At 36.4% G+C, this 20,870-nt stretch overlaps 1 pseudogene; it reads left to right on the forward strand.

Moving 5' to 3' along the window:
* Window positions 1-20,577, forward strand: part of LOC113235866 — a 33,353-nt pseudogene extending 12,776 nt beyond the window's left edge.
* The last annotated feature ends 293 nt before the right edge of the window (window positions 20,578-20,870 follow it).

Genomic DNA, 20,870 nt, shown 5'->3' on the forward strand with positions numbered 1-20,870 from the left:
TATAACAAACTAGTGGAGTAATTTCACAAAAAATAATTGAATATCAATTCGATAAAAATTTAATTAATACAGTGAATAGCGACATCTCTCGCCAGGACTGGTAGCTGTAAAGGTACTAACTGGGTGATAAATCTGTCATAGATTTCTCATAGATGGCGCTACGACTAAAAAGTCGTTGAAAGACCAAGTACAAAGACACGACGCAAGCACATAGAAAAATTCGTGAGGTCCGTAGGTTCGTTCCGTGGCTTAGTTGGTATAGCGTCTGGCACGGTATGCAAGAAGACGTCGGTTCGTATCCGACCGGATCGAAGGAATTTTTTCTGAGTGTTTTTTCTGAGTGCTCGATCTTTCTTTTTCTTTTTTTTTTATAATATCAAGTGACGGGATGAACAAGTCACGCGCCTGATGGTAATATCAATTCCAGGGCCACTCAAATCATTAAGTCACAAAGATCTGAGGAGTACTCCCATTGCGCCCGTCACCCTGAGACATAAGTTGACAAGACCCATGTGCCTGTAATGGCACTAGCACCCTTACCTTTCAAAATCGGAACGCAATAATGCTGACATTACTTCTTGGCGGCAGAAATAGATAAGGTGACATACTTCCCTGGATGAATTCTTTCACAAGGACCTCTACTGCCACAATAAATTGCATTTTATACAAAATATTCTATTCCATATTGCAATTGATATATCGCTACCCTTGTCAGTCTTCTGGTAGCTGTAAAGGTATCTGGCGTAGTGTAGAAAGAAGTCAGCGTGTTTCTCGAACGGCATTGTAGATAAACATAAAACAGATTACGCCTGAGATACGCTTTCGAAGCTCGTCTGTGCCACGTTGAATAGATTCAAACACGCGAAAGCTGAGGATAGAGGTGGGGGAGGGTTGCACGCTCACGCCACTACGCCGTTCAGCCGCCTGCTGTCAGTTATATTGTATACCGCGTGTTACGGCACTGCCATTGCGCCCGTCGCCCTGAGATATTAGTTAACATGTCCCATGTGCCTGTTTTTCACCTGCAACCTTACCGTTCTAAGCCGGAACGCAGTAATGCTCCCATTACTGCTTGGCGGCAGAAATAGGTAAGGTGGCAGTACTTCCCTGGACCAACGCTTTCATAAGGAGCTCTACTCCTACTATCAGAACCGCTGTCGCCAACACTCATAATTTGAAACACTATGATCTCTTGATTTGTAGTTTCTAATATAGAAAAGAAATAACACATTCTGGAATGTTAATATAATTTGTACCCTGTTGGCATAACGTTGAAAGTTCGTTCATTCATCATTGCAAGTTACGGTATATTATATTGAAATATAAATCAACATGCTGCCATCTAGCAGTTAATAGCTAAACGACGACGAATACAAGCTGTTTACTTAGTCCTCGAAAAAAAAGCGACCATATCTCAGCGGTATAAAGTTTATTTAGCTGGTTACTTTTAACAAAAAAAATTATTACGACAAACAGAAAATTGAAAATTTATAAAATTTATTAACTTATGCTTAGTTGGTATAGCGTCTGGCACGGTAAGCTAGAAGACGTCAGTTCGAATCCGGCTGGATCGAAGGAATTTTTTCTGAGTGTTCGATCTTTGTATTAATAATTATAACAAACTAGTGGAGTAATTTCACAAAAAATAATTGAATAGCAATTCAATAAAAATTTAAAAATGAAATTTATTAAAATTAAATAAAAATAATAATTAACTATGATATGAAACACCACCAAAGATTATATGACTATCATTTTTGCAATCCAAAGAAGCAAAATAAAGCTACGATTTTCGAGGTTTTGTCTAGCATAATTATTGACACAAACAAAGTACAAAGCGAACATGGCGGACTGAACTTTGCGTACGGCACACGTGACACGCAGGCTAAGCACGTTTAAGGTACTACTGAATTTGTAAACGTTTACACACGTTTACACCTTTGCAGGCAGCGATTGAATCGCGTTAACGCGCGTCATGTGCGTGTAAAAAAGACGTCGTGTGTACTAAGGTGTGTATTAAGGGTTATAACTGCCAGTAGCAGTCACACGCGTCTGCTTGGTATTTTCAACCAATGGCGTTTAAGGCCTAGATTACATTATTATTTCAATAAAAGGTTTTGACAAAAACAAAAGAGTAACGAAAATATGGCGCCACCTACAATCTCAGCTGCAAACAAAACTTTTTTAGAACTAGGAAGTGCTGATAGCACGTACAGCTTATCTACTGTATCTGTGATAGCATGACCAATGTTCACAATCCCTGTAACCAACTATAGAATAATTACACGTGAAATGTTTAAGGCGAACCTTGAATATGTGATGAATTCCACATTTCATGTAAACATTTGTAATGATAAGGTTCTGCTTACTTCAAGAAAAAGAACTGTATATCCATTTAAATAAATTATAGTTAATTTTTACTCACTCAGAACATTTGCTTGTCGTCGACTCGCGACGCGCTCTATGTGAAATATTATACATATATTTGTATACATCGATCGGTCCGACGCAAAGCCTAATAATAATTGTGCGAATTTTTGTAAAGATTCTAACTTGTTTTCATACTCTTTCTAGGATGGAATACCATAAGCAGATTTCCTCTTGTTTTTAATGCAAACAGCCTTATAATATTATGCTCCCCGAATGTTGTCGAAAAAAAGAAACATAAAACAAAATCTGAAGAGCATGATATTAATAAATACGAAAGTTGTTTACATTAAAAACAGAAAGTGACCAAAAATTAAATTAGCGTAGTTTTTATTGGAGGTATCGATTTGTTTTATTAAGTTAAATTGGACGTAGTTATAATAGAAAAAAGAAAAGATCCAAGTCACACTTAGGGCGAAAATGAGTTAAGTATACCATGTGATTCACCGTAGCCTATTCTTTCATGCCTGAAGGACTCGTGTCGATATCTCTAATATTGGCATGATATGATCCACTTGAGTATGAATCGTTCCGAAAAAATACTAAACTGAAATATGATAGCCAATAAAATTCAAATAAACTTGAATAATTTTGTTTAAATTGTTTGTTTAAAAAAAATGCACCAAAGTAACTTGTATAGTTTTGGCTTGAGATTTTTAAAAGGGACAGAAATCTTGAGACAATATGATCCAAAGTAACTTGGATCATTTTGATTATTTTTTTTAATAGGGACACAATGTTCCACTTACGTTTAACATAATTACTTGAATCGTATTGGCTATTTTTTACGTCTTAAATCTCGTATTAAAGTCGCCTTCCAAATTTTCTTAGAACGGCCCGATATCATTTGGTATTAAATTTAACATAGACCAGCCCCCGTCGCATGCCTCCGCGATAAAGCTATTATACCCATATTTAGCTGTCTATTCGAGTAATAAGATCACCATTTTGAAATTTTATCACAATATTCAAAGTGTCAAGCAATGTGACGTCACACTTTTGGCGCACCGCGTGCACATGTCTTCTTTACTCATGTGCCGCGTGTGCTGCGGCCAATGGCCGCGAAAGTATATCGCAATGCCAAACATAGCCATGGCAAGATGATATCTGAGTATAAAACATTTTGACAGCTCTGCACGGTAATTTAATCACCGTAAAATTTGAGCGCTACAAATGAAATAAACAGAAATAATAAACAAAAACATGCTACGCATGGCGGTATATCGCATCCGATAATGATGAACCTCCCCGTGACATATTTATCGCAGTCGATTTCTCCTCACCTTTTTCCAATATTTACATGGCTTCTAATGACACAAGTTGTTGTACGTATGAGTAGAAGGTGAAGCAGGCAGAGAAGCACAGAAAGTTATCTCGTGTCTATTATGGCTTGTTAATAACGAATTGGCGGTGGGCATCGAAGACCTTATACTATGGAGTGATTCACGAGGAGGTCAATATGGGAACATTAAATTGGTGTTGATGCTAAAAGTGGCTCTGGACACCGACCTTAAAAACGATTCGCTGTCGCTATTTGGAACCTGGACATAAATTTTTGCCCAATGATACAGATTTTTGAAAAATTGAAGTAGCCTTGAAACACGTCTGACGTCTTTACACAATCGAAGAATTATGGATATTATGAGGACGTGTACAAAAGCAAACCCTTTAAAAGTAATACGAATGAAATCACAGTTCTTGGGAACTGTACGTACAAATAGAAAATTGTATAATGAATCGAAAAGTGTTCGAAAATAAGGATTCTGGTTGATGTGGCGGAAATTGAATTAATAATTTAACAATATCTTATCATTAAAACCCACATTAAAAAGTATAGAACAAGAATTTTAAAAAATGTCGAAAAAACATTACTTGCGGCGGCGAACGTCGAAGAATCAATAAATAAGTCAAGTTTTTCTTGAAGCAACTAGTCTTCGATTTAGTGAGAAAAAAATAAAGAAAAATATTTTTTAAATATATTTTAATGCATCCGAATAATGTCAAAAAGTTGCATTTTTCGCGAAAAATCTGGGTAGTGTTATTATAGTTCAAAACATAGGACAATTAACCGAGACTTCTTAAAATTCTCAAAACTTCAATTATATTCATTTAATTAAAATAAAACAATTTTGTAAATTTTGGATCATTTTTGCAAAATGAAAAATAATGGCAAAAGTTTTTTTGCAATACAAAATTAAAATGATTCAAATCCAATTTTTTTTAAAAACTACCTTAATCGTTAATTTACGAAATGTTTGGTAATTGATGTGAAATTATATAGTGAAAACTTTAATTTGACGAAAAAAAATGAAGATCGGTTGAGAATTCCAGCAGCAGTTAAAAATTTAAACTTTCGAAAACTGACTTCCATTTTCTCGAAACTTACCAATTGTGACTTGGATCTTTTTATTACAACTACGTCCAATTATATAATTGGTAACACAAATATTATACCATTGAAAAGTGCACGAAAAGTATACCGCATTCATCTGCGGCCAGCCAGTGTTGGGCGTTAATCAATTAAATTTCAATCAATAATTCAATCAGATTAAAAAATCATGTCAATTGAAATCAATTGCAATTAAATCAATTGCGACGCGTCGCAATTGCGATTAATCAATTGTTAATTGCGGTTCTCGCAACTAACAATTGATCAATCGTTAATTGCTGTTTCGCAATTGACAATTAGTCAATTGTCAATCTTTAATTGCCAGAACAATTAAATTTTGCCCAACACTGCTGCCAGCATTCTTTCGCAGAGTGTCACGCCGTCTGGCCAAAGAGCTCGTATCTCCTATAGGTTATCGGTTCTTCGACAGATCTTGGTTCTTTGTCATTTCCAATCATGCTCTTCAGAGAATTTTAAGTATGTATATCTAATAACAATGAAGTTTTTTTTGATAACCATTTCAAGAAAATTCACATACTCATAGGGATTTGTCTCGGATATCTTCGATATTTTTTTATTTTAAATAAATGTATAATAGTAATAGTTTTTTATTTTAAATAATGTATGTAATGGGATTAATACCTAAATAAATAATTGAATAAAATTGACAACTGTCACTCTAATCTCATGGTAGTGAGACTGTTTGCCGGTTCCATAAGAACAAAATATAGTATCAGTAGAATTTCTTGTGAAAGAGTTTGTTCAGGGAAGTACTGCCTCCTTACCTATTTCTGCTACCGTTCCGGTTTTGAAGGGTGAAATTACAGGCACATAGGACTTGTCAATTTATAGCTCAGAGTGACAAGCACACTGGCAGTGCCCCTCAAATATTTGCGATTTAAAACTTTGAATGGCTCTGCAATTGCAATGGACAGGTGTATCGACTACAATCAGGCGCACAACCTCTTCGTTCCGTCATTTAGTATCATAAAAATTGTTATTTGTTATGCAACGCTGCAAAGTTGTTATTGACTGCGAGTGCTTGAATCTATCCTGCGCGTAGCGAGGGTTTCAAGATACACGACGCAAAGTAACTTTGTTGCCGAGCGAAACACACTATTTTTCACCTCTTTCTAGCGAGGAAAATGGTTGATGAAAGAAAAATAGTTCAACTATGTAAAACAATCAGTTTTAATAAATGAAATTAATTAGTCATCGTTGTCTATTTAATGTCAACAATAATAAGAATAAAATATACTAACGAATTTATATTACATAAATAATCTGAAAAAAAACATAATGACACGTTCAACTACGCGATTTGTCGGATAAGCGTAAATCGCGTAGTTGAACGTGTCATTATGTTTTTTTTTCTACGAAAGAAAAAGTTAAATGCACCGCAGACCATCGTCAAGTTCGAATTTCAAAAACTTTTTCGACTAGCTAGTGTGGAAAACATGCTTTTGCTCGCAGATTTCTAATGAGAAAGAAAGCCTTTCGGAGAGTAAGGTGAAAAAGACATTTTATAATGCACCATTTCTCCTTTACACATGATATGTATACCCGGTCTTTAATATTCATGTTTTTTACCAGGAACCTTCTTATTTATCCAAGTGGTAGACCTGTTCATGGTTTGGGGGGATCTGCTCCTTATGACAGACACTGCCTTCGTGCTGTTCACGAACGTCGTGCACGCAGTCAAGATCGTGAATATCCTGAACAAGAGAGACAGGATCCAGGAAATTGTGGAGGAATCTCTCTGCGGAGAAATGATCTCGCGTTACGAGATGTTAACTGTGAGGAGGAAAAGAATATTGTTAAGAGGTTAGTGTAACCCGTCATGCGTTTTAGAGGCACACGGTGTTCCTAACGATTTTCGTAGTGTAGCGTCCTAAAGACACTAAATAGCTAAGCGTGTAATACACAGAGAGCGGGTGCGGGTACGTAATATGTATATGTACAAAGAGCAGCTCCTAGAGTTTCTGGCTCCTTCTTCTCAGAGGAATCTGCCTTATGAATAAGCAGTGGTGTTTGATCAATATGACGGTTTCAAGTGTAATTTGCTTGCCTGTGAAATTTAGATTAATTCAGTTTTATTTAAAAAAAATATTCTGCGCATCAAAAATAATTCTGTGAAAATATCTTCAGCGTGAAACATTGACAATATGGGAAAATCCGGTATTGATACCCGGCCGGAGTACTATTAGGAAACAAACATTTCATGTCTCGGATGTAATTTTGTTGTTGCAGTCAACGTTCAGACGAATGGTAACCCTGGTTACACATCGAAAATATGTGTATTACTTCATTGAAGTTTAGATAAATACGTTTCATCTATTACGACTCTGTAATTTATCCTCTATCTAATAAAATCTAATAAAAAAATATTTTGCTGAAAACTTTTCCTTACAACATGTATTGCTATTGCCTTATTCCACATTTGCTCTTTAGTTTTCAACAGTTGCAACGATGAAACGAAGCTGTTACAGCAATTGTTTTTGGGCCTCACCATGATCACCGGCACCGGTTGGATTGTTAGCACTCCTTTGCTGCCTTTGAGAGCCTGGTTAGGACCATTATTATTATTATACTATTATTCTAGATTTTAAGTATACATTATTAACGTGATTCAGATTCAAATTAATTTATTTCTCAAATATAACATTACAGTATAAATTGCACTACATGTCAAAGTATAAGAAATTACATTGATTACTGTGGAAACTATGATTCAATGTACCATGAAGATAGGCAGAAGATGTCTACAATTACAGCGGCACGTAAAATATTTGACTGCTTTGTTTCCGGTCTGGATGAGAAGTATAAAATGGCGGGTATATTTTGTGACTTGTCCAAAGCCTTTGATGTAATTAATCATGAACTGTTGTTGGATAAGTTACATCATTATGGAATACAGGGTAAGAGCCACAAACTTCTCACCTCTTTCTTATCGGATCGGAAGCAAGTGGTAAAATTATCCTCGAACGGTAAAACACTAGTCTAGCGTGTTTCCTAAAGAACACGCTATTTGTAATATATATAAATGACCCTCCCGCTGCCATCACAGCCGGCCTCTCCGTACTGTTTGCAGATGATACAACAGTCATAGTTAGCGCGCGCACGAACGAACAGCTTGGAGAGAGAATCAATGAAGCGTGTGAGCAGCTCCAGAGGTGATTTTCATCGAGTGGGTTGCTGCTGAATATCACTAAATCCAACATCATGGTTTTCTTGGGTCAAGGTTTAGTTCTTCCGTGTGTAGCAAGTAATGCGGTCGGCACCGGATTGCTTGCTACATCATTCTTCATTGCATATCGGCGATATACAATGAGAGTAGGTTCCTTGGCTTCACTCTGGACTCTAACCTTAACTGGAAATGTCATGTTGACAGACTGTGTGTTAGACTGAGTGGTGCAGTCTTTGCGTTGTGTAAACTGAAATTACTCATTTCTGACTCTGCATAAAGACAGGCCTATTTTGCACATTTCCAATCGTTGATTTCGTACAGTTTACTCCTATGGAGTAACTCCATGGATGCCAATAGAGTCATGCTAATGCAAAAACATGCCGTACGCGTATGCTATAATAATAATAATAACAATAACGCTCACACTCAACATAGCTACGCACTAGGGAAACCCTGTGTCGCGGGTGCCATGGACACACACATAGACAACCACAAATTACACCCAAACTCACGAGAGAAATAAATGTAGGCCATACAAATATTTCTCCCGGCCCGGGAATCGAACCTGGGACCTCTGCGTGGCAGTCCGGCATGGTAACCGTTCGGCCACAGAGGCAGTTAATGATCCCAATGTTTTTTCTGGAAGATGGTTAATTCCAGCCATATTTGCTTAATGATTTGAGGCTATTGGATTTTCACAAACGCCATAATAATAATAATAACAATAACGCTCACACTCAACATAGCCCCGCACTAGGGAAACCCTGTGTCGCGGGTGCCATGGACACACACATAGACAACCACAAATTACACCCAAACTCACGAGAGAAATAAATGTAGGCCATACAAATATTTCTCCCGGCCCGGGAATCGAACCTGGGACCTCTGCGTGGCAGTCCGGCATGGTAACCGTTCGGCCACGGAGGTAGTTAAGTAGTAAGCTAGGCAGTAAGCTGTGTGTTAGATAAAGAAGAATGGAAAGACGACATGACTCTAGATTCCATACAAATTTGATTCAAAGTGTATCCCATGGCATTTAAGTTTATTTGGAAAGAGCAATCCCTAGAGTTTCTTGCTAGCTCTTCTCAGGGAAGTCAGCGTAGTGAACGAGCTGTAGCTTAAATGTAACGGTTTCAATTCTACATTTGTTTTACCTATGGTGTAAATGATTTAACGTTGACTTTGACGCCTGAATCCTTGACCCCGGCCGACTGTGTCGTTGTTGTTCATGGGGAACACTTACCGTTTTTCCATTTTTGTAGCAGTAGAGCTCTTTGTGAAAGAGTTCGTCCAGGAAGGACTGTCACCTTACCTATTTCTGCCACCAAGCAGTAATGGCAAGTGTCACTGCGATCCAGTTTTAAAAGGAATTGGTGAAATTACTGGCATATGAGATTTGTCAACTTATGTCTCAGATCTTTACGATTTAAAGCTCTGAGTAGCACTGCAATTCTTATGAGCAGGCGGGTCGCTTATACCAGCAGGCCCACGTCTTGTGTGTCGCGTCACTTTTTGTTATAAATAAAATTCTAGTGAGTGTGTGCTATAAAATAAAAGTTAGATGTTCTGTTATTCAGGTACCCCTATGACACAGGAAAGTCGCCAGTCTACGAGTTCACGTATTGTCATCAAATAGGAGCAGTAACACTGGCCGGGTTTCTAAATGTCGCGAAGAACACACTCGTGAGTGGGCTGATCGCACTGAGTAAGTGCCGATTGAGACTGCTCAGCTTCAATCTGAGGACATTAGGTTATGGAATAAGGACTTCGGAAAAGGTTTGTTTTGTTATGATGTTTTCTGGTTGCTCATGATATCTACGGTTATTTTGGTATGGACAAGAATGATTGAAAATGCTATGTCAAACTGTATTGTGGACCTAAATTATTGTAATAAGTTGACCAAAAATATAATTTCAGTACAGAGTACTAAAAATTGGTTCATAAATTATCGCGAGTTATCGCTTAACGTACATACGAAAAAATGTACAGTCGAATTCAGAACCTTCTTTTTTTTATTTCCGTCCGGTATCAAAATGTAAATTTTTTTTTTTATTGTGACTCGGCAAAATGACTGCACCGCGCCTGATGGAAAGTGCGAATACAGTCCAGAGATGAGAGTAACGGATGGAAAACACAAATATCTTCACATGAAGAAAATTTAAAAACAAATATAGCAAATAAATATAACAAATAATCAATTATAGCCATTTTTAACCGACTTCAAAAAAAGGAGGAGGTTCTCAATAGGACTGTATGTTTTTTTTGTATGTAAGTTACGCGATAACTCCGGTAGGTACTTGTGTATAACCGATTTTCATGATTCTTTTTTTGTTGGAAAGGGTACCTCCATAGTGGTCCCATTTAATTTTGAAGAAAATCATCCACCTGTAAGAGTGGCTGTTCACGCATTAAGATTCATTTTCATAAATAGCGCCTAAATTGTATTATAAGAAGCAATTATTTTAATGGTTGATTTTGCTATTCTTCAATTCAAGGCGTTTTTCTCTCTCAATATACTTCGAGTAGTGGGAACGGACTTTTATTATCTCCTGTATCAAGTCCCGTATAGTGGCGAACTAGGGGATGAATCCGGATTTGCGCACTTCCGGTAACCGGTTTCAATAAAACTTGACAAATAGATGTAATTCCACGTACTTTTGAGGTCGGTTTTTTTAGTACTCTGTACTGAGATTATGCTCTATGATCTTTTTTAATTTTACAACTCCACTTTCATAAAATACTCACATAATGCCTGAACGTTTGCGATCGCCATTCGCTACATTTTTTTTAAATTTGTCTGCCGCGTAGTTCCATCCTCTAAGGTCTCCCGTAACTTTGTATGTATGTATTTATCTTCTGTGACTATAAAAAATCATTCTGAATTAGAAAATCTGCAAATCTGCACAGCGCCATCTCTCGTTCAGCGTATGAACCAGGTCGGACAATCTTAACACTCATCTTTACGAGACCGCTCTGTTGTTTCAAACGCATTTGTTGTACTTTTCATAGAGGAATATAGATGGCGTAACTCGTAATTAAAAAATATTGCGCTATGTATTTTTAATTGTGCCGTTCTGTAAAACGGTTTCTAGTTTGTTTGACGAACAGATAAATTTGTGAGATTAATGATACCAGACATCATTTACTTTGAGAACTCATCAGAAATTTAAAAAAAAAACAGCTGTTTTATCAAAATGTACAAATAGGTCTCTGAAAAACAAATTTTTCATCAGAAACTTCTAACTCCTCAACAAGAGGCAATGATCGCCACCCGTCTACGCTCATGTGTGGAGAAACACCAGGCCACAATGTCCGCGGTGCTGAAAATAGAGGGTTGCTTTTCTGTGCCCACCTTCTTGCAGTTTACCGTCTCGCTCGCCATCATCTGTGTTTCTGCTTTTCAAATGGTTTCGGTAAGATATTCCTATCCTAACCATATTATTAAAAAAAGTTTAATTACAAACGACAGAAATACACATTTGTCATTCACCTTTACGACTGTAATCCATTTACAACTACGATTTATAACGATTACATAACTATTGCAATATAAAACAGATATGTCGCATAACGTACGTAACTCAAAATACGTAAAATTAAAGGTGATTATTGATCAACGTGAAACTTGATTCTCTATACGTCATTAACTCAAAATAAAAAAACTATTTTGCTCATTTGATTTTAAAATTTACTTGGCAAGTAGAAAATTAATCTGATTTTCCGGATTTAAATCGCGTATATTTGTTTTTTCAAACAAACCGACGTTTCGGGCCCTTTACAGGTCTCATGGTCACGGCGATCATGGTCTTGTCAACCGTTTAAATCGCGTATTAAATCCGGAAAAACAGTTTCATTTCCTATGTGTAACAATCGCGAAAACCTAAGAACTCGATAAGTATAAAATTGTTTAAATAGATAAATAAACTTTCACCTACACATAAATTTTAATAATCGTTCACGGGAAGTGTTTCGTTATTCTTCAATTTAAAAAAAATACACTTCTTGAGTTAATACAAGGGGCCTTATGATTATAATTTTTAAAATAAAAACGTTTCATTTATTTTTAGCCCTCCTTTAAAGTAGTCAAATTGAAGTTATGCCTTTCTTTCAACAGGTACGGTATTATAAATCCGGGTACTCATCAGCGAGCGATACAACGAAGTTCTAGTGTGTACGCGTGAAACAATCTTCACTCGCTAGCTCTAGCGAGCTAGCTCTACCTGGTTAACGTCGGCTCATTGTGGACCGCACGCGTTCCTTTCGCGGCGAGTTCGCGTGTCACGTACACACTATGACTTTTCGTCGTAACGATTTATTTATCGTTGGACGACTGTCGCGTTTAGCCTGTTCCCAAATCACGACTATCTGTCCTGACTGTGTCGTGGACGTTTATTTTATCATTGAACGACTGTCGTGTCTAGCTGTTCCCACTAGATCGTGCGACAATGTATCGGCTCATGGCAACCGCCTTGTCGTTTGCACGACAGAGTCGTTTGAAGTTGCGATTATCTGTCGTTATATTATCGTAAAGTTTTACTTATCGTCGGACGACTGTCGTTCTAGCTCTTCCCATTGTCACAACAGTCTGTCGTCGTAACGACGAAAGTAGTGAACGGTAGTTAATCGCGTTGTGAACAACTATAATAAGAATAATAATAATAACGCACGCACTCAACATAGTCCCGCACTAGGGGAACCATGTGTCGCTCGCAGGTGGCATGGACACAAACATAGACAACCACAAATTACACCCAAACTCACGAGAGCAATAAATGTATCGAATCTGGGACCTCTGCGTGGCAGTCCCACATGGTAACCGTTCGGCCACGGAGGCAGTTAAAGTTAAAACTTCATTTAAATATGCTAGCATTAATGTAAAGTGAATAGCATATTCTCATTCTCTCTATTTTTTATTTCTCTCGATTTTTTTTTATGATTGATTTAGTGTCTGTTTAAGTATATCTAAATGTTTTAAAATGAATGTTGAGCACAGTAATAATTGGGCACAGATATGCCTGTTGTATTAATTTTTAAGTGTTTTTATTTTCCTCACTTTCTGTATCTGATGTCTGTACATTGTGCCATAAAAAAAAAAAATATACAAACCACGACACTTTAAATTGCATGACTATCTGTCGTCACGACATAATGGGAACTTGTCCTACCATATCATGCAACGGTTACAGTTACAGCTCGGCAGTGAGTACCCAGCTTAATATATTAAGTATATGACTGCAATTTACAATAATTACAATAAGTAACTCGAAATCGGTACTATAAAACTTATAATTGTTATAGATTGCTATTACTTCTATATATTATACTACTACGTACGTACGTTTGAGGTACCAACGAATATCGTTTTAAACTACCTTAACTTTAGATAAAAGTTAACGTAATTAATTTAGTTAATTCGGTGTTAGAGCAGTCTCGTGGTAAACTCTGTGAATGTAATTTTATAGTTTCCGAATATTATATAAGTACTAAATAAAGTTACGGTCGTGAGTGCCAGATTTCACTAAACAACATTTGTTACGTCTGTGGATAGTATATCATCAAATTATATTTACGACATTAGACCATATCGTAACCTTGGTACAATAAAGTCACATTTGATCATATTTCCACCAGAGATGTGCGAGTTAGCGAGGGGGTGCGCGGATGTGAAGCGTGGCTGTGAAACGGTGTAATGTTTTCCACCAAAGCGGTGCGAGGTAACTAGGCGGTGAGAGGATGTCATCGAGTATATAACCAGAAATAGAGACGAAATAAGGGTCCATCCATCCCTGGTAACGCATCAGGTAAAGAGCTTTATATCACTTTTAAATATCAACTTTCGTTTGCACTGAAATTACAAATTAGAAAGCTGAAATAGTACAGCGCCTACAAGTGACTTGTGTGTACGTCTTCGTATATTCCAAAAATATTCTGGATCTAATAATAATAATATCTCTACCTTTTTTTTTATTTATTTATTGTATAAAGGACAAAATACACAAATATGTTTCTAATCGCATTTTAAACCACTAAGGTTTGTCATAATGCGACCTGTATCTACACAATACAAATTTGAACATGCTAGCAGAAGCTTATATTTAAGTGTAAATATTTAAGTAATTTGTATAAATAATCTATAATATATATGTTACTAAAATTAATGGGATTGGGTAAATACATTCATCTTATTATATTAAATGCCCATCACATTTTTTTAAGTTTTGTACAAAGTAATCTTTAAGTTTATGTTTTATATTAATGGTTGTTAAGGTATTTCGTAGTTCCTGTGGTAACTTATTAATAAGTCGGGGGCCAACGGGGGGCTGTTCCATTCAGCGGTGTGGGAAAAACAGCAAAACATCTAATTACAAAACAAACGGAATCACATTTCGTCCATCATATTGCACGACACCCGTCAATTGTTTCGAACTCGGGCTGGCCAATCGGAGCGCAGTTGTCACCGTAATGATATGGCAGAATAGTTTTCAAACAAATTAAGTGACATTTCGTCTCTACTTCTGGTTATGTACTCGATGGTGGATGTGCAGCGACGCGATATCAGGAAGCGTTATGGACTCTTTTCAGCTATGCGCGGGCGGAGTACGGTGTGGTGGGGTGAGCGGTGACTATGTGTCATTGTCAGTTAGTGTCATACTTCGAGTAGCTCTAGTTTCGTGCACCGGTTTGCACCCATTCCTCGCCCGCATCCCTCACACATTCCTCGCAGACATCTCTCGCACACATAGCTCGCTATTTTGTGTGTACAAATACTTAGCACCGCCAACCCTATTCCGCCAGAGCTGCGCTAAGCGAAGTCAAAGTCAAAGTCAAAGATTATTTATTCCATAGGTAAAATAAATTTACACTTGAAAATGTCACATTAAGCTACTGCTCGTTCACTACGCTGACTTCCATGAGAAGAACGAGCAAGAAACTCTATGGATTGCTCTTTTCAAATAAACTTAAATGCTATGGAATACACTTTGAATCAAATTTGTGTGGAATCTAGAGCCATGTCGTCGTTGTAATATGACTTCTCAATCAAAACATTTTTAATCTAGTTTTTAAACTTAGGAAGTGATAATCTTAATATAATTATGCTCCGGAGTCTTATTGTAAAAACGTATACAGTTCCCATTGACTTACAAATAAATGGACGACGGGTCTAATACAAAAACCACGAAAAAAATGTCCCAAGTCAACCTATTTAAACGTAGTGACATGTAAAGGAATATGAAAAAGCTAAAACGTTGAATTTAAATTGTAATGTCATCGCAGTACTGTCTAATTTTGCTTGCTTCGCTGTCAGTCGAACAAACGAAGACTAAAGCGTGAATGACGCTTTTAATAGTATACGATTTTAACGCCCTATAAGCTCGGACACTTTTTAGCGCGGACCCGACGTCCATATAATTGTAAGTCAATGACAGTTCCCCATAAAAGAGTCGTTTATCTTGGTTAAACGAAATCGTGGTACCTTGAGTTTGGACTTAGCTCGACGGTTAATAATATTATGGATATGTATATTTTTACGGGCATATAAAATATTTGAGTAAATGTACTGTGATGCCACAGTCATGATACCAGTCTCCTTCAACTTTTCTCTGAGAGATACCGAGCGAGGGTAAGAAAATGAAGTAATCCTATTGGTGGATTTTTCCTCGCACACCGCGGTGCACCGCCTCGCTACGTCGCACATCTCTGGTGGAAAGGCAGCCTAAGCGAGGTGTGTTTGTTACTCTGAATCAACTTCGAATGTTTATATTGCCTTTAGCACAGATTACTTAATAGTTACTACGTAACAGATACTCTACTCCCACACAAAATCAAAAATACCTGTACTATAATAGCCTACTTAATCTGGCTAATGACACCAGACGCTTACTTCGAGAGAAAAGGAATCTAAACACGCGCTCAGAGAGGTGAAAATAACGTTGCCCGCCGTGTGCAGTCGTGCAAAACCGAATGCTCTAGGATTGTACAAGGATTGTAATGTAAATGAAAGGCTTGTATGAAACTTTGAAATTACAGTTATTTATTTAGTAATTATAATAAAATGATGTATAGATATATATTTTTTCCCTTGTCTAAATTCTCTGTTGTTGTATTTTACTATACCAAATATTAGGAATCGCGTAAATAATTTTAATAAATAGGCAATTTTAATAATAATACACCCATCCATTCAATAATAATTATGTAATAGAGACTGAAATGGACAGAACATATAGATACGGTTTTTAATAAATTAAAATCTATTCTTGCGAAATTTACAATAATAAAAAATAAAGTACCTTACCCTACTTTGCGCAACCTGTACATATCACTCGGGGAATCGATCATCGGATATGGGCTTACCAGCTACGGCCGAACTTGTAAAAGTCACCTCGATAAAATTTACAATATGCAATTAAGAATATTAAAAACTATAGTACCCGCTAAAATTAAATTGAAATACAAGGACGATTACCGCGATCTGTTCCATCATTGTAAATTACTCCCTATACATGAAAAATTAAAATACATGCTACTATTCGAACACTTTTTTGATAAAAGTTTACAAACTACCTACAGTGGTCAAATAAAGACGCGAAATGTCTATAATAAATAAATTGAAGATACCGCCTTATCGAAATAATTATGGTAAAAATAGTTTAAAACATATAATACCTTGTTTAATCAACGAAATTCCTGAAGAAATAAAAGTATCATTAAAAATATCAAACCTAGATTAAAAAAGTACTTTTTAGAAAAAAATACGTAATAATATATGTAATAATGATAATGTATATTAAAAATAATTATATTAATATGTAATAAATATTATACCTATTCAACTTTAATTAACAATATTATGCAAACTAACTCCATATAATACTTACGAAAAAGTTTTTATTACACTTATTATTTTATATTATATTATATTAGAATTAGTATATTATATCCGTGTTCAACAGTAGGATGTACAAAATTTTAAGTTTATTGACACCCTATATTACCGAACTCACGCACACCACGAAATGTCAACACGAAGGAGTACGAACGCGCACACTACACATGGAAATATTTTTGTACGACGAATGAGCGGTATACAGAAAAACTTAGTTAAGTTTATGTTATATTGGTTTGTTTTTTAATACTTTTAAATGTAATAAATACAATAAAATAAAAAAAAAAGACATTGCGACGATTCTCCCTACAAAACGTGCCGTAGGCCGTTCAGATGTGCGTGCAATACCCTCAGTCAGCGGTGGGCGCAACGCGTAACCTTGAGCGAGTGACGGAGCCTAGTCTTGAATTAAAAGCTTTACTTTACATTCCGAGTGGGAGAAAAAAAATACTTCAATCGTATACACTCTACAACAAAATCATGACCCAAAATTCTGAATTTTTCGCGGTATTTTTTTTTCCAACCAGACAGAACAAACGCAACAAAACGCCACAATTAGCGATCATGAGCGTCTTTCCAACGATTCAAGTGCCACGTTCGCATGCGCTTGCGCGAGATAATTCACGCGACCATAACGGACCGAGCTCAAAAATGTGGAACTCCACGTACTGTCGGCATACGTGACACGGCCACTTCTACTATATTTGATGTTCTGTGGGTGTTCATCGCAGTGCTATAGTGAAATAACCTTTGTTAAATGCAATTGCGTATTGACGGTTTTATGTCAAGCGTTTCGAATTCAAAATTCTGAATTTGAGGCACTCTTGTTCAAACAAACACCAACACAAATTCAAATTCAAATTTAATTTCATAAGAAAATTACACTTGAACTTGTCATACTGATTAAACTCTACTGCTCATTCGTAAGGCAGATTCCCCTGAGAAGAATAAGCAAGATATTCTAGGGGTTACTCTTTGTAAATATACATTTGAATACATATTTAATAAATATCATTACTACATTTAATTTAAATTGGGGCCATATTCGATGTCAATTAAAATTTATAACGCACTCCCTCACTTTTTAAAACTGATAAATAGCGTAAAAATGTTTAAAAATCAACTAAGTAAACATCTGTCTCAAAAATGCTACTATTCATTGCAAGATTTTTTTAATGACAAGGAAAATTGTTCATAACGTCATAAAAAGGAATTTTGATATGTTAACTATATTTATAAAAAATATGACATAATTATGTAATTTAATAAAATGACAAATGTTATGACTATTATTGTATAATTCTAGAATAATTAGACGATTAATTTTTTTGAAATACTTTAGACTTCAATTTGACATTCATTTTCCAATTAATTCATTGGCTTTTCAGAAAATATTTTGTTTAGATTTAATTATCATTATAATGATATTTTAATTAATGGTAATCAAAATGTGTATTTAAAAAATTGACATTGCTACGCCCTTGCAGGGTACATGTTTGATACTGTAAACCACTATAAGAACTATTATGTAACAACATGTTTCGCAATAAACGTTATTATTATTATTATTATTAAACATCTTCGATCGAGAACACCTGCAAGAGCTAAACGGGTCACTGCCACGGATTTTTGTCATCCATGTACACAGAATTTATGAAATAACCCGTAGTAAGGGAGACGTACCAAATATTGGATAAGCGCACAATACTCCCGCTATAATGAAAACTAAACAGCACCATCTTTATTTAAAAACTAAAACTACTTCGTCAATGTAAGTTATTAATATTTTGTTAATTGTCTGCGCCATTTTTGCCTTCAGTTCGCTGTCAACATTCAAAGTGTATTTTTCCGTTCGGCGATTTATTCAGATCTTGAATTCAGAACACTGTCAAAGTAAAGTAAGTGAGATTATATTTCGTGACAGTGTTATATACCAGCTAGGCGTATAGACAGAATACAGAATACAAACTGAACTGAACTGCCTCAGTGGCCGAACGGTTACCATGCCGGGCTGCCACGCAGAGGTCTCAGGTTCGATTCCCGGGTCGGGAGAAATATTTGTATGGCCTACATTTATTTCTCTCGTAAGTTTGGGCGTAATTTGTGGTTGTTTATGTATGTGTCCATGGTACCCCCGACACGGGTTTCCCTAGTGCGGGGCTATGTTGAGTGTGTGCGTTATTATTATTATTATTATTATAGACTTAACCCATTTTAGGGATAATTGCGCAGAGTGAAATTTTCGTAACCGATTATTGTACAAGTGTGGACACCTAGATATCCACAATACTATTTATCCGATATTGGGGTACCGACATCACTGGTTGTATACTGTCTTTCATATTTAAATGTTTAATTATTTGTTTAGATGGGGATCATTAAAAAAGATGATTTTTTGCCTACTGCTTTTGCAAATTTAAAAGGATTATTTAGATACATGCTCTGGTTAATAGAGTGTACCCTATACTGGATATCCAATATTGAACAGCTGTACTGGATATCCATTATTAGGGTACATGTGAAAACATCGTTGATTTTTCTAATTAAAACAAATAATTATATCAAAAATAAATGAACATATATATAACATTAATTCATTTTCTAGTGTAAAGTCTTTATAGATAGAGAATCACTGTGACTGCAATAAACATACATTTTTAAATCTTATATTAGTGATTGATTGATTATTTCAAAATGTATCCGATATTTTGTACATCTCCCCTGTAAAGTTTTTGTTTCACTATAGTTTTAAACCTCGTAAATGACAAATTTTGATTAACAATTCTTATATAATTGTTTTTATTATAGAATATTCAGTAATAAACATTTGAGCTTTCATTAATGATAAATGTGTACAAATATCTATTTATATGGAGCAACTAATTAGAATCTGTCTTACGAATGAATAATAGTGTTAAATCAATTAAATAAAACTATTATCAATATTAATTATATAGTATCCTCTTAGCAAACCGGAAACGTGCTTCGCCTGCTATCAATGAGCACATATCTGCTCAACATGATGTTCCAGGTCTTCATCTACTGCTATCAAGGACACCATCTGTCAGAGGAGGTATGCGAAATCTTGAATTTTGCTAAGTGATGACCATAAACTTAATTCCTCTGTGGAGTGAGTACAGTAATAAAGAACTTGCGTGTTGCTCCCCCTGAATATGCCAACTATCCCGATCCTGCGCCGCCCGCATCCAACCGCTGCCGGTCACCTTTATCAGAAGAATCTGTTTATTAGCACTATATTTCAGAACCTGTTTAACATGGTTAGGTACCTTGGTGGTCCATTGGTTAGCACTGTGGGCGCCAAATAAGGTGGTCTCGGGTGGGAATAGAACCGATTCGGTACTCATTTTATAAAGAATTTAGCAGTTTGGGAACAGGCAATTGGTGTGGTTGTAAAAAATAATTTATGTTAATTCACACATGATAGCGGATTTTTAGAGTTGGGAAGTAGCAGGCGCAGCATACGAATGCCCGTGGTACGCTTATTCGGTGCGCCTGCGCCGGTCCATATTGGTGGTGATGTCGCGGACTCGACGCGTCACAAAAATCACCGCAGGAAACTTCATTGACCTGTCTTTGACTTCATTTATGGCGGTAAGAATGAGACCGACTTGAGATTTATATACTTTATTAAGGCTGCGTTACCACCACGATGTGCGAGGTAGCTAGGTGGCGTGCGAGTAAAAATCCACCTCCTTACTCCATTACTCCATTTTCGTACTTAGCGGAGGTCCGTGGAAAAAGGCTAGCGGAGCTAAGTACTTGTACATACAAAAATGCGAGAGATGTGTGCGAGGGACGCGAGCGAGGAATGTGTGCAAAACGGTACGAAAACCAGACACACCGTTTGACAGCTTCGCACCACCTAGCTACCTCGTACAGCTTTGGTGGAAGCTAACACGCCGTTTAACAGTGCCGCTACATATCCTCGCACCGCTTATAGCTACCTCGCACATCTCTGG

The sequence above is a fragment of the Hyposmocoma kahamanoa genome, unplaced genomic scaffold (genome assembly GCF_003589595.1).
Source record: "Hyposmocoma kahamanoa isolate Upper Pololo Valley unplaced genomic scaffold, ASM358959v1 88, whole genome shotgun sequence".
NCBI classification, from domain to species: domain Eukaryota; kingdom Metazoa; phylum Arthropoda; class Insecta; order Lepidoptera; family Cosmopterigidae; genus Hyposmocoma; species Hyposmocoma kahamanoa.